This window comes from Heteronotia binoei, chromosome 10 (genome assembly GCF_032191835.1).
Source record: "Heteronotia binoei isolate CCM8104 ecotype False Entrance Well chromosome 10, APGP_CSIRO_Hbin_v1, whole genome shotgun sequence".
Lineage (NCBI taxonomy): Eukaryota > Metazoa > Chordata > Lepidosauria > Squamata > Gekkonidae > Heteronotia > Heteronotia binoei.
This window is the reverse complement of record NC_083232.1, coordinates 11289289-11305020: the sequence shown is the minus strand read 5'-3', so window position 1 is coordinate 11305020 and position 15732 is coordinate 11289289. Positions and strand designations below refer to the sequence as shown.

Sequence of the window (15732 nt, the reverse complement as noted above, 5' to 3'; positions counted from 1 at the left end):
ACCATCTTACAGGTGCTGCGACACCATTCTTCGTTGATTGAAGAAACGTCGATTGTGCGGTGACAAGATAGAGGTTTACACGATTATGCCTGCGATGGAGAAGAAGTCCTTTTTCTCCCTTTCTCACAATACGAGAACTCATGGACAGTCAATGAAATTGCTGAACAGTCGGGTTAGAACTGATAAAAGGAAGCACTTCTTCACCCAAAGGGTGATTAACGCATGGAATTCACTGCCACAGGAGATGGTGGCAACTACAAACATCCCCCTTCAAGAGGAGATTGGATAAAGAAATGGATCAGAGGTCCATCAGTGGCTCTTAGCCACAGCGTATTGTTGGAACTCTCTGACCGGGGCAGTGATGCTTTGTATTCTTGGTGCTTGGGGGAGGGCACAGTGGGAGGGCTTCTAGCCCCCTGGTGGGTATCCTGACGGCACTTGGGTTTTTTGGCCACTGTGTGACACAGGGTGTTGGACTGGATGGGCCACTGGCCTGACCCAACATGGCTTCTCTTATGTTCTTGTGATTGAAGCTAGGTGTGATATATCGGGATCTCTTGTCAACTCTGACATTCAGCGCTCTAACAATTCCATTATTCTGAAACTATTTTTCCAAATGATACGGGCTGGCTGGAAGCTGTTGCTAGATTTCTTGCGTACGTTTATAAATGATCTTCGTGTTTATCGTTTCATCAATTTGCTCAGTTTTCATTTCACCCGTTACCCCCGCCAACCTATGGTTGAAGGGACTGAAAATGAAAGGAATCTGTACCGCAGCGACAGGCCCCGTTAATTTAATCTTTTCACATTCTGTTTCAGGCCTGTGAGCTTAATCACCATTAAACTCACCTCCCCAAAGAATTTCCACTTCTTTTTTTAAAACTCCTGGTATCTGAGCAACCTCATCAAGGAAAGATGTTCCGTTTTTGATTTGGTGCTTAGATGCATCCTAAAATTAGCCATACATCATGTAGTCTGACTTTAGCCCCCAACACATCTCTCATTTTAATCAATTATGTAATTTTTTTTTTTAGAGTGGTTGGCAGATTATCCTTTGTGAGCTAGACTCTTGCTTTTCTGGGCTGAAGGTTCAGCGTTCATTTAGAAAGTGTTTCATCACCCTTTGAAATGCGAGATCGCTAAATGAAGATAATGGATTGGCCACCCCTCCTTCTTCAATAAAACTGGCAGTTTCCCTTCGTTTCAGAGGCTTTTAATTTGCCCTCCTCCCCAGCATTTAGTCCTGTCTGCTATCCTCAGAGTCCAAACAGCCTACACAAATCCTACTATCGCAGGTCAGCAACTCTCTGTAGGTAAACAAAACTAGGTTTCTAGACGTGTGTGTTTGTGTAAAGCACCGTCAAGTTTCAGCTGACTCACGGAAACCCCAGTGAGGCAAGTGAGCAGAGATGGTTTACCGTCACCTTCCTCTGCAGAGTCTTCCTTGGTGGTCTCCATCCCACGACTTATGGTGGTTGGCCATTGGCTTCCTCTGCAGAGTCTTTCTTGGTGGTCTCCATTCCAAGACTTATGGTGGTTGGCCATTGGCTTCCTCTGCAGAGCCTTCCTTGGTGGTCTTCCATCCAAGACTTATGGTGGTTGGCCATTGGCTTCCTCTGCAGAGTCTTTCTTGGTGGTCTCCATCCCAAGACTTATGGTGGTTGGCCATTGGCTTCCTCTGCAGAGTCTTTCTTGGTGGTCTCCATTCCAAGACTTATGGTGGTTGGCCATTGGCTTCCTCTGCAGAGCCTTCCTTGGTGGTCTTCCATCCAAGACTTATGGTGGTTGGCCATTGGCTTCCTCTGCAGAGTCTTCCTTGGTGGTCTCCATCCCAAGACTTATGGTGGTTGGCCATTGGCTTCCTCTGCAGAGTCTTTCTTGGTGGTCTCCATTCCAAGACTTATGGTGGTTGGCCATTGGCTTCCTCTGCAGAGCCTTCCTTGGTGGTCTTCCATCCAAGACTTATGGTCACCACAGCAAGGGGCTTTCAGGACAAGGGAGAAGCAGAAGTGGTTGGCCATCGCCTTCCTCTGCAGAGTCTTTCTTGGTGGTCTCCCATCCAAGACTTATGGGGACCCCAGCAAGGTGCTTTAAGGGCAAGAGAGAAGCAGAGGTGATTTGCCATTGCCTTCTCCTGCACAGCCTTCCTTGGTGGTCTCCCATCCATGACTTATGGTGATCCCAGCAAGGGACTTTCAAGGCAAGCGAGAAGCAGAATTCACTTGCCATTGCCTTCCTCTACAGCAGGGATGTCAAATGTGCGGCCCAAGCAAGTCTGCTTCCTTCTCCCTCTCTCTTGCTTCCTTCTACATCACAGCTTGCTTTTTCAGGCTTGATCAATCACACAGGAGCTACAGAACAAAGCTTCTATTTTCTCCACTGCCTGAGGCTCCTCCCTTGGGGTGGAAGGGGGGAAGGGAGAGCTTGCTTTGCCAGGCTCTCTCAATCACACAGCAGAGCTACTGAGTCAAGCCTCCCTTCTGTTGGGCTGAGGCTCCTCCCCCCCTCATCCCCTGGAGAGAGAGGGAAAGAGCCAGAGCTTCCTTTGTCCAGTTCCCTCAATCACATAGGAGGGATACAAAGCACCTTTAAGGCCAACAAAGTTTTATTCAACATATGAGCTTTTTGCCTTGTTATGGAGAGAGACAGTTTTGTTGGCTCGTTATGCCATGGCTCTCCTGGGTGCAGGGGTCGTTTTATAGAAAAATAGGTGGTGGAGCTCATCCAGGGATTGTTGTGCAGCTGCACATACTATTCATGGACAAGAAGGTGGAACTCTAAGAAAGGTTCAGGACCTGTGCTCCTGTGAGCTCCCACTGAATCCAATGCCTGCCTGGGTGCAACTGGGTTTGCCTCTTTCTTTTTACTGTATTCAGGCCCTCATGATCCAGTCTTTCTCAGTAGGAAAGATGAGGAATACCAACAAGCCTATGAGGTGGATTTGGCTGAGAGTGTGTGTCCAGACCAAATTCACCCAGCACATTTCCTTTGTAGACTAGAGATATTTACCAAGGCTTCCCATATAAGTAGTCTGTTAATCATCACTATATATTGCTGTCTCTGTATTCTTGCACCGCCTTGTAGGAGTTGTATTATTTCTCTGAGGAAGACTACACTTTTGTAGACAAACACATAGCCCTGCGTCTGTGTTCATGGTGCCTTCACCATGTAACCCGTCCCCTCATCTGAAGAAGTATGCATGCATATGAAAGCTTACATTCTGAATAAAACTTTGTTGGCCTTAAAGGTGCAACTTGACTCCTCCTTTGTTCTAGTGCCTTCATATGTTCTTGACCAGCACAAGTGCAGAAAAGGGCAACTAGAATGATTAAAGGGTTGGAACACTTTCCCTATGAAGAAAGGTTAAAACGCTTGGGGCTCTTTAGCTTGGAGAAACGTTGACTGTGAGGTGACTTGATAGAGGTTTACAAGATTATGCGTGGGATAGAGAAGGTAGAGAAAGAAGTACTTTTCTCCCTTTCTCACAATACAAGAACTCATGGACATTCAATAAAATTGCTGAGCAGTTGGGTTAGAACGGATAAAAGGAAGTCCTTCTTCACCCAAAGGGTGATTAACACATGGAATTCACTGCCACAGGAAGTGGTGGCGGCTACAAGCATAGCCAGCTTCAAGAGGGGATTGGAAAAGCATATGGAGCAGAGGTCCATCATTGGCTACTAGCCACAGTATATTGTTGGAACTCTCTGTCCAGGGCAGTGATGCTCTGTATTCTTGGTGCTGGGGGGGGGCACAGTGGGAGGGCTTCTAGCCCCACTGGTGGACCTCCTGATGGCACTTGGGGTTTTTGTCCACTGTGTGACATAGAGTGTTGGACTGGATGGGCCATTGGCCTGATCCAACATGGCTTCTCTTATGCTTAAGCAACTTATGTACAAAAGCTCACAGAGCCCAGCCATTTCATGTTTTCCCCTGGTTCTTTGGCTCAAAGCATTAATCATGATTTCTGCAATGTCAATAAATCAAAAGTAGGTTTGCAACTTACAAATACGCCCCCTGAACAACACCTGAGCAGCTCACTCAAGATTACTACAGCATGCACATGGTCTCCAGATTTATGCGCATATAGCTAAGTAAAAAAAAAAAAAAGGCAACCGTAAACCGGATGTCTGAGGCTCCTTTTGCTCTGGGACAGCCTTCAGACATCTGGAAGTTGGTTAATATCGCAGCTGAACTATCCAGACGGAGAAAACGACGAGGTGAAACCGGAGAACTCAAAAAACACCGGAAAGGAGCAGGTAACAAAATAATCTGGTTCCAAGAAGGATTTTTTTGGGGGGTGGGGTGGCTACCACGAGTTAATACCGGGAGGCAGATGTTGCTGTCTGATCAGCAACTTTAAATCGGGAAGGAAACAGCAGTGACATCTGATTATACTGTGTGCCTGAACAGGGCCATTATTGTTGTAGAACAGGGGAGGCCAAACTGTGGCTCAAGAGCCGCATGTGGCTCTTTCACACATACTCTGCAGCTCTTGAAGCCCCCACTACCCTGTCACATAGCTCGGAGAAGGCATTTCTCTGTTTAAATCACTTCTTCAAGCCAAGCCAGCCAGCGGCTTGGAGAATGCATTTGAAGTTAAAGTTGCTTTCTTTCAATCTCTCCTCCTCCCGTGATCTATTTACTTTCCTTCCATCCTTCCTCGCGGCTCTCAAACATCTGATGTTTATGTCTTGTGGCTCTCAAACACCCGGCATTTATTCTATGTGGCTCTTATTTTAAGCAAGTTTGGCACGCCTGTACTAGAACAAAGTAGGAGTCAAGTTTCACCTTTAAGACCAACAAAGTTTTATTCAGAACGTAAGCTTTCGTGTGCTCTGTTCTGAGCACACGAAAGCTTACGTTCTGAATAAAACTTTGTTGGTCTTAAAGGTGAAACTTGACTCCTACTTTGTTCTACATCTTAAGGCTGCCCACTTGGATCTATCTACATTTTTGTCCTGCCCTTTGACAAAGGAGCTCAGAACTATTGGCTACTATACCTCTGAATGCAAGAGGATCTGGGAGGGAAATGGTTAAGAGAAGGGCTCCAATTTGGAGAAACGGGTTTGATTCCCCCACTCCTCCACAGGCAGCTGCTGGGTGACCCTGAGTCAGTCCCAGATCTCTCAGAGCAGTTCCTCTCAAGAGCAGTTTCTGTCAGAGCTCTCTCAGCCTCACCTGCCTCACAGGGCGTCTGTTGTTTAATGATTAAAGGGCTGGAACACTTTCCCTATGAAGAAAGGTTAAAACGCTTGGGGCTCTTTAGCTTGGAGAAACGTCGACTGCGGGGTGACATGATAGAGGTTTACAAGATTATGCGTGAGATAGAGAAGGTAGAGAAAGAAGTCCTTTTCTCTCTTTCTCTCAATACGAGAAATTGTGGACATTCAAGGAAATTGCTGAGCAGTTGGGTTAGAACGGATAAAAGGAAGTCACCAAAGGGCGACTAACACATGGAATTCATTGCCACAGGAGGTGGTGGCAGCTACAAGCATAGCCAGCTTCAAGAGGGGATTGGATAAGCATATGGAGCAGAGGTCCATCAGTGGCTACTGGAAAGGAGAGGTCCCCTGTGCAAGCACCAGTCATTTCCGACTCTGGGGTGACGTTGCTGTCACAATGTTTTCAGAGCAGACTTTTTACGGGGTGGTTTGCCATTGCCTTCCCCAGTCATCTACGCTTTTCCCCCAGCAAGCTGACCTCGGAAGGATGGAAGGCTGAGTCAACCTCAAGCCGGCTACCTGAAAACTCAGCTTCCACCGGGGATCGGACTCAGGTCGTGAGCAGAGCTTAGGACTGCAGTACTGCAGCTTTAACACTCTGTGCCACTTTAACACTATTAGCCACAGCTTATTGTTGGAACTCTCTAGAAGGGGCAGTGATGCTCTGTATTCTTGTGCTTGGGGGTGGGGGGGGGTGGGCATAGTGGAAGGGCTTCTAGCCCTACTGGTGAACCTCCTGATGGCACCTGGTTTTTTGGCTACTGTGTGACACAGAGTGTTGGACTGGGTGGGCCATTGGCCTGATCCAACATGGCTTCTCTTATGTTCTTATGTGACCCAGAGTATTGGACTGGATGGGCCATTGGCCTGATCCAAGAGGGCTTCTCTTATGTTCTTATGTGACCCAGAGTGTTGGACTGGATGGGCCATTGGCCTGATCCTACGTGGCTTCTCTTATGTTCTTATATGACACAGAGTGTTGGACTGGATGGGCCATTGGCCTCATCCAACATGGCTTCTGTTATGTTCTTATGTGACACAGAGTGTTGGAGTGGATGGGCCATAGGCCTGATCCAACATAGCTTCTCTTATGTTCTTATGTGACCCAGAGTATTGGACTGGATGGGCCATTGGCCTGATCCAAGAGGGCTTCTCTTATGTTCTTATGTGACCCAGAGTGTTGGACTGGATGGGCCATTGGCCTGATCCAACGTGGCTTCTCTTATGTTCTTATGTCTGGGGCAATGATGCTCTGTATTCTTGGTGCTTGGTGGGGGGCACAGTGGGAGGGCTTCTAGTGTCCTGGCTCCACTGATGGACCTCCTGATGGCACCTGGGTTTTTGGCTACTGTGTGACACAAGAGTGTGGACTGGATGGGCCTTTGGCCTGATCCAACATGGCTTCTCTTATGTTCTTATGTCTGGGGCAATGATGCTCTGTATTCTTGGTGCTTGGTGGGGGGCACAGTGGGAGGGCCTCTAGTGTCCTGGCTCCACTGATGGACCTCCTGATGGCACCTGGTTTTTTGGCTATTGTGTGACACAAGAGTGTGGACTGGATGGGCCATTGGCCTGATCCAACATGGCTTCTCTTATTTTCTTATGTCGTGGGGAGGGAAGGGGATTATAAACTGCTCTGAGACTCCGAATGAAGGGTGGGGTATAAATCGAGTCTCCTCCTTCTCCTCCTGAAAGCTGCAATACTCCGCAGGGTTCTCTAGAAGGCATGATGTCAAAATGTGTGTTTTTGGTTTTTTTTTTAAATCAGCTTTCAAAATGAGATACTTTCTTAAAACACAGGAGAAGCTAATGGGGAATTAGAACATGCCGGACAGAACCGTGACTGCAAAACTCCCCGCAAACAGTACAGGAGCTGAAAGGCACCAAACACGGCTTGAAATAATTAGAACCGCCTGAAGGCCCCGCGGCTTGTAAAAGCGACAGCTCTGGTAAGCACCACAGCGTATTCCGAATCCAGTTCGTCTGGAAATAGCTTCGGGGGCAACGTATTTCTTTTCCGTTTTTTTTTTTTTTTGCTCAGAACCATCACCTAATTAGAACTCGGCATCGCCGTAGCTGACAAATTCTCAAGGTCCTACATGAAAGAGCCCAGGGAAGATGATTCCTTTGAAATTTGCATACATTTGTTCTTCAGAGAACACGCATTCCTCCCTCCCCAATCCCTCTTTGACAAGGAGCGTTGCAGGTTTACCATTTCAGAAAGATTTTATTTCAGCCCCCCCCCACCTTCTTATGCCTCATATATAGGGTTGCCAATCCCCAGGTGGGGCCAGGGGATCCCCTGGTTTGAAGGCCCTCTTCCCCTCTACAGGGTCATCAGAAAGTGGGGAGGGGGAGGGAGATATCTGCTTGGCACTCCATTATTTCCTAAGGAGACCAATTCCCATAGGGTATAATGGAGAATTGATGTGCGGGAATCTGGGGCTCTGGGGGGGGCACTGCGGTTTTAGGTAGAGGCACCAAATCTGCAGCATAGCATCCAGCGCCTCTTCTGAAATCACCCTCCAAGTTTCAAAAGGGTTGGACCAGGGGATCCATTTCTATGAGCCCCAAAAGAAGGTGCCCCTCTCCTTCATTATTTCCAACGGAGGGAAGGCTTTTAAAAGGTGTGCGCTCCCTTCAAATGTGATGGCCAGAGCTCTCTTTGGAGTTCAATTATGCTTGCCACAACCTTGCTCCAGGCTCCACCCCCCATTGTCTCCTGGCTCCACCCCAAATTCTCCCAGCTCCACCCCCAAAGTCCGCAGATATTTCTTGAATTGGACCTGGAAACCCTTCTCATATACGATGAGTAGCAGTCCAAGCTCTCTGCTCACGGCCTGAGTTCAATCCCGGCAGAAGCTGGGTTCAGATAGCCGGCTCCAGGTTGACTCAGCCTTCCAGCCTTCTGAGGTCGGTCAAATGAGTAAACAGCTTGCTGGGGGGGAAGTGTAAAAGACTGGGGAAGGCAATGGCAAACCACCCTGTAAAAAGTCTGCCATGAAAACGTTGTGATGCGATGTCACCCCAGAGTTTGAAATGACTGGCGCTTGCACAGGGGACTACCTTTACCTTTAAAAAAAAAAAATCTCTAATCAGGGTGAAAAGGGGTACTAAGAACCTAATCCTTTTAAACAGCTAGCTTCTGAGAGTCAAGACTGATGCAACATTTTACAGTTGTGGGGGTGGTGTGAAGGGTGCCTGAATCATTCTACATTTTTCTCTACCGAAGCAAGTTCCGGGGAAAATGGTTCTGCAGATTTTCTCTAAGAACAAGGTCACATGTCTCAGCCCTGCTGTTCAACCCTGAAAAATCCCTGTTTTGATTTGGTTCTCTCTTCTGCAAACTTCAAAGTAAGAAGAAAGGTGGGGGAAGAGACCTCAAACCTAAAAGCAAATAGCTCAAAAAAAGATTAATTAAGCAAACCTCAAAATAAATATAATTTAAAAAAAACTTCAAATGAGTTTTAATTCTCCATGGAGCGCATATGCACCAAGCAAGTTGCCAGGGCTTTTTTTCTTTTTTTGTAGAAAAGGCCCAGCAGGAACTCATTTGCATCTTAGGCCACACCCCCTTGACAGCACCACTGTTTCACACAGGGCTTTTTTGTGGGAAAAGCCCAGCAGGAATTCATTTGCATATTAGGCCACACTCCTGACATCACCATTGTTTCACACAGGGCTTTTTTGCGGGTACTTAGCCAGTGAACTACTTTCATCCTTTTAAATATCTACAGGAGGAGTTTAATTTTGGTGTCAGACAGCTGTTAAAAGCAGGACCAGTAAAATGGTGCCAAGTTCATAGTACAATCTCTTCCAGTGCTGTTGAGATATATCGCAGTAATCTCCAATAATCTCTACCCCACACCTCTTACTCTCATTCACTTAGAAATCTCATAGAAGGCCACCTGTCTACAACTGGGGGTGCCAACTTTTCATTGGCAGAGCTCCTCTGTCTGCAACAACCGTATGATGAACAGAAAAGTTTCATCCAGTAAAAATGGAAGGGGGGAAAAAGAGAAAGGGAAAGAATGAAATGGAAGGAAAGGAAAGGAAAAGAAAGACATGGAAAGAAAGAACATAAACATAAGAGGGGCCATGTTGGATCAGGCCAGTGGACCATCCAGTCCATAAGTCCCTCATACAATGCCCAAAAAGCACCAGAATGTCCACCAGTGGGGCCAGGGCACTAGAAGCCCTCCCACTGTTGCTTCTCCCATCGCACCAAGAATACAGACAGAGCATCACAAGAAAGAAAGAAAGAAAGAAAGAAAGAAAGAAAGAAAGAAAGAAAGAAAGAAAGAAAGAAAGAAAGAAAGAAAGAAAGAAAGAAAGAAAGAAAGAAAGAAAGAAAGGAGGGAGGGAGGGAGGGAGGGAGGGGGAGAGAAAGGGAGAAAGAAAGAAAGGAATGAAGGAGGGAGGGAGGGAGAGAGAGAGAGAAAAAGAAAGAAGGGAGGGAGGGAGGGAGAGAGAAAGAAAGAAAGAAAGAAAGAAAGAAAGAAAGAAAGAAAGAAAGAAAGAAAGAAAGAAAGAAAGAGCCTTCCTCATCATCAGATGACCTCAGCCCAGGGGTCATTTGGTAAAAAAAACAGCTACTGGAATGCCCACTCCCCACTCCTCCCGGCTGAAAAAAAAACCACACACCCTTCTTTGCTGCCCTGGCCTCCCGGGAAAATCTCCCCAAAAGAACATGCTGCAAGGCAGTATGAAAGCTCATACCTTGAAGAACACTTCGTGGATCTAAACTGCCAATGGATGCCAGCTTTTCTCTCAAACACTGGGAGCTGGGGAGAAAGAAGGAGAGGCAGCCTAGCTCCTCTCTGCACAACACAGAGATGGGGCGGGGCTAGCTTTGCTGGGGCGGGTCTAGCTTTACTGGGGGTGGGGCTAGCTTTGGCTTTTCTTGTGGCCCGGTAGTGAGGCTTCCATGGCCCGGTACCAGGTCACGACCCTGCCAATGGGAAACACTGCCATGGGGTATAATAGAGAATTGATCTGCAGGTATCTGGGGCTCTGGTGGGGGGAGGCTGTTGTTTGAAGTAGAGATACCAAATTTTCAGCATAGCATCCGATGGCTCTCCTCAAAGCACCCACCAAGTTTCAAAAGGATTGGATGGGGGGGGGGTTTCAATTCTATGAGCCCCCCAAAAAGGTGCCCCTATCCTTCATTATTTGCAATGGAGGGAAGGCATTTAAAAGGTGTGCGGTCTCGTGATGGTCCTTTGGAGTTCAATTATGCTTGTCACAACCTTGCTTCTGGCTCCACCCCCAAAGTCCCCAGATATTTCTCGAATTGGACTTGGGAACCCTAGTTGTAATCCCAGGAGATCTCCAGGCATCACCTGGAAGTTGGGAAGAATGATGCAACATTCTTCAATCCACTGTACATGTTACTTTGAGGATTGCTTATTAATCCTTTTTTGGTAATTGATTTGATTTTAGGGTTGATTTCTCCACTCCCCCTCTTTGCTTTTGCTTTTTTTTCTTTTGAAGTTTGCTTAATGAACTGCTTTTCGCTATTTGGTTAGTTTTCAGGGTACATTTCCCCCCCTGCCCTTCTCTTTTTGATCCTCTCTCTTCTGCAAACCAAACCATAAGTCTGTTTTTGCATGGACGTCTGTCTCTTTGCACCCAATTCTTCCTGTTAAACCCATGCATTTTGCAATGTTAGCTGTGCCTCCCTGCGGATTTTATAGACGTATATAAAAATGCTGCACAAAGTATCCATAAATACTCGACAAATTGCTCCTCTAATGGATAACTTGCATACACATGCCGATGAATCTATAAAGACGAGAGTCAAAAGACAGAGATCTGAAACTGCTGAAGGAAACGTAAATGACTGTAGAAAGAAATTATGCTGGGAATCTACGCTTGTACATGATTTTGTGAAAGGCTTGGCTTGAATTATATTACTTCAGCATTTATGCAGAACTCTCGGTCTTCAAAATTATCTGTAAGGTGTTATTAGCCCCATAACGCTGGTGAAAGGCTGAGACTGAGACAGCGGTCTGTTTGAGTCTACCTTGTAAGTTTGTAGCAGGGGGGAAACTTTATACCTGGGATATATTTATTTGTTTGCTTAATTTGTTTATACTCCACCTTTCTCTGGAAGGGGGACCCAAACCAGTTTACATCATTCTGTGTACAGCTCTGGTCATCCAGCCTCAAAAAAAGATATTATAGCATTGGAGAAAGTGCAGAAAAGGGCAACTAGAGCGATTAAAGGGTTGGAACGCATTCCCTATGAAGAAAGGTTAAAACACTTGGGACTCTTTAGCTTGGAGAAACGTTGACTGTGGGGTGACATGATAGAGGTTTACAAGATTATGCATGGGATGGAGAAAGTAGAGAAATAAGTCCTTTTCTCCCTTTCTCACAATACAAGAACTCGTGGGCATTCAATAAAATTGCTGAGCAGTCATGTTAAAACTGGTAAAAGGAAGTCCTTCTTCACCCAAAGGGTGATTAACATGTGGAATTCACTGCCATAGGACGTGGCGGTGGCTACAAGCATATCCAGCTTTAAGAGGGGATTGGATAAAAATATGGAGCTGAGGTCCATCAGTGGCTATTAGCCACAGCATATTGTTAGAACTGTCTGGGGCAGTGATGCTCTGTATTCTTGGCGCTTGGGGGGGGGGGAGCAAAGTGAAAGGGGTGACATGACAGAGGTTTACAAGATTATGCATGGGACAGAGAAGATAGAGAAAGAAGTCCTTTTCTCCCTTTCTCACAATTTGAGAACTCATGCACGTTCAATGAAATTGCTGAAAAGTCGGGTTAGAACTGATAGAAGGAAGTACTTCTTCACTCAAAGGGTGATTATCGCATGGAATTTACTGCCACAGGAGGTGGTGGCAGCTACAAGCATAGCCAGCTTCAAGAGAGGATTGGATAAACATATGGAGCAGAGGTTCATCAGTGGCTATTAGCCACAGTGTATTGTTGGAACTCTCTGTCTGGGGCAGTGATGCTCTGTATTCTTGGTGCTTGGGTGGGGGCACAGTGGAGGGCTTCTAGTGTCCTAGCCCCACCGATAGACCTCCTGATGGCACCTGAGGTTTTTTGGCCACTGTGTGACACAGAGTGTTGGACTGGGTGGGCCACCAGCCTGATCCAACATTTTTGGGACGTCACCATTCTCAGCAGAGTTATACCCTTCTACATCCATTGAAGTTCATGACTTTAGAAGTCTAAAACTCAATTTAGAATTGCCTAGTAAGTCTTGGAAGACCAAAGGCAAAAATGGCCTATCACTTTGTGATGCAGAACCTACTGACAGCATTCTAGATAACAACAGCTTGTCACCTGTGTTCCCAGAAACATTCCTGGGATCTGCAGGGGAAATCCTGGTACGAGGAGAATAAAAAACCTCTGCACAGTCAATTGGACCTCCAATGGTCAATCGGAAAGGTAGGCAACAGAAGAGAGAAGAAAAGGAGATTGGATGTATACCCCACCCTTCACGACACAAAGGAGTCTCAGAGCGGCTTACAATCTCCTTTCTCTTCCCCTCCCCACAACAGACACCCTGTGAGGTAGGTGGGGCTGAGAAAGCTGTCTTGAGAACTGCTCTTGAGCAGAACAGTTCTGAGAAAGCCATGAGTGCCAAGGTCACTCCAGCAGGTGCATGTGAAGGAGTGGGGAATGAAACCCGGTTCTCCCAGATAAGAGTCTGCGTATTTAACCACAACACCAAAGTGGCTCCATCTAGATCCACCCACTTTCAATCAATCAATCAATCAATCAATCACTATTAGCATGCTATCCAACATAGCAAGGAACCAATCTGTCCATCGAATGGCAGTTTGCAAATACATTCCAATGGAGGGAAGGCATTTAAAAGGCATGCGGCCCCTTTAAATTTGATGGCCAGAACTCCCTTTGGAGTTCAATGATGCTTGTCACACCTTTCCTCCTGGCTCCACCCCCAAAGTCCCCAGATATTTCTTAAATTGGACCTGGCAACCCTAGAGCATGTGGGTTTGGGGGAGTAGACCCTGACCATCTGGGGCTGATTATCTGAATTTATTGGGGCCAGCCTCAACAGCACAAGCCCAAACTTGATCTGGCTCCAAAACCCTTTTGCTGTGGGAGCTGCCTTTTTGCCTCCGTCATGCACAAGGTCGAGATTCCATCGACTTTGGGGTTTGCTGTGCTTATTTTAGCGTTTTACATTACGTACACAATCTGCTCCCAGCGAGACAGATTGTGGCTGGCACCGGCGAGCCTCTTGGTAATTTAATAAACTCTGTAAGCAAACTGTCTGTGGTGGGGGGGGGGGGGAGGTAACGGTTCCCAAAAGAGGGGGGAGTAAGTAGATGGGTCAGGGACTGGCAGACTTGCTGCGCCCCTTGAGCCAGACAGATCTCTGGACTGTCAAGTACATTTCTGTATGGAAGGCTCACGGGAGAGAAATGGGCTCCAAAGAATTCCCAGCTCTGGAGTAGCAGGGGAAAAAAAATCCAAGGCAAATGGATCACACGTAGGGTTGCCAAGTCCAATTCAAGAACTATTTGGGGACTTTGGGGGTGGAGCCAGGAGACTTGGGGGTGGAGCCAGGAGCAAGGTTGTGACAAGCATAACTGAACTCCAAAGGGAGCTCTGGCCGTCACATTTAGAGGAATGGCACACTTTTAAAATGCCTTCCTTCTACAGGAAATAACGAAGGATCGGGGCACCTTCTTTTGGGGCTCATAGAATTGGACCCCCTGGTTCACTCCTTTTGAAACTTGGAGGGTATTTTGGGGAGAGGCACTGGAAGCTATGCAGCAAATTTGGTGCCTGTACCTAAAAAAAAACAGCCTCCCCAGAGCCCCACGGATCAATTCTCTATTATCCCCTATGGGAATCGGTCTCCATAGGGAATAATGGCATGCCCAGCAGACATTTCCTCCCCCCCACCCCCGCTTTCTGATGACCCTGAAGTGGGGGGAGGGCCTCCAAACCATGGGATAAGAACATAAGAGAAGCCATGTTGGATCAGGCCAATGGCCCATCTAGTCCAAAACTGTGTCACACAGTGGCAATATATACACACACACACACACACACACACACTGTGGCTAATAGCCACTGATGGACCTCTGATCCATATTTTTATCTAAACCCCTCTTGAAGGTGGCCATGTTTGTGGCCGCCACTATCTCCTGTGGCAGTGAATACCACATGTTAATCACCCTTTGGGTGAAGAAATACTTCCTTTTATCCGTTTTAACCTGTCTGCTCAGCAATTTCATCGAATGCCCACGAGTTCTTGTATTGTGAGAAAGGGAGAAAAGTACTTCTTTCTCTACTTTCTCCATCCCATGCATAATCTTGTCAACCTCTATCATGTCACCCCACAGTCGACGTTTCTCCAAGCTAAAGAGTCCCAAGCGTTTCAACCTTTCTTCATAGGGAAAGTGTTCCAGCCCTTTAATCATTCTAGTTGCCCTTTTCTGGACTTTCTCCAATGCTATAATATCCTTTTTGAGGTGCGGCGACCAGAACTGCACACAGTACTCCAAATGAGACCGCACCATCGATTTATACAGGGACATTATACAGGGGATCCCCTGCCCCCACCTGGGGATTGGCAACCCTAATCGCAGGCCATTCATTTTTCCATCTGGCTTTAATTCAAGACCTCCCCAGCCTAAGGTGACACTTCCTTATATTCTATGTATCCAATTCTATGAGCCCCAAAAGAAGGTGCCCCGATCCTTCATTATTTCCTGTAGAAGGAAGGCATTTTAAAAGTGTGCCGTTCCTCTAAATGTGATGGCCAGAACTGTGTATCAGTATAATTATTTGTATTGACATACTCAAAATAGGGATATTGGCTGTGTATCTCATTACACATTTCTTTACCCATTTTCACTATATTTTATTGTATTCCTTTTTCCTGTGGCAAACTAGAATGATGTTTACATGTTAAGAAGCAAATCAGGTGGACAAGAACATCACTATCCAGTGTATTTCTCTTTTAGCTGTATTGACACACTCAAACAGGGACTTTGGTTGCTTATCCCATTACATTTATTGAAGCCATCTCCCATTGTCATCGACAGACAATCTCACATTTTGACATACTACAGATTTTGTTGCTTTCGCATGCTCATGCTACGCAGATCAAAGGTTTGCGCGATTTGTTAATTTTACTGCATACTGCCGTTTTTGTTGCTTTCGCATGCTCATGCTACTCAGATCAAAGGTTTGCGCGATTTGTTAATTTTACTGCATACTGCTGTTTTTGTTCCTTTCGCATGCTCATGCTACTCAGATCAAAGGTTTGCGCGATTTGTTAATTTTACTGCATACTGCTGTTTTTGTTCCTTTCGCATGCTCATGCTACTCAGATCAAAGGTTTGCGCGATTTGTTAATTTTACTGCATACTGCTGTTTTTGTTCCTTTCGCATGCTCATGCTACTCAGATGAAAGGTTTGCGCGATTTGTTAATTTTACTGCATACTGCTGTTTTTGTTCCTTTCGCATGCTCATGCTACTCAGATCAAAGGTTTG

At 46.4% G+C, this 15732-nt stretch overlaps 1 protein-coding gene across 1 annotated transcript in view; it reads right to left on the bottom strand.

Annotated features, from left to right (window-relative positions):
* The window catches only part of LOC132578344 (corticotropin-releasing factor receptor 2-like), a 212922-nt gene that overhangs the window by 182152 nt on the left and 15038 nt on the right, over positions 1 to 15732 (bottom strand). The gene's annotated exons all lie outside the window — the stretch shown is intronic.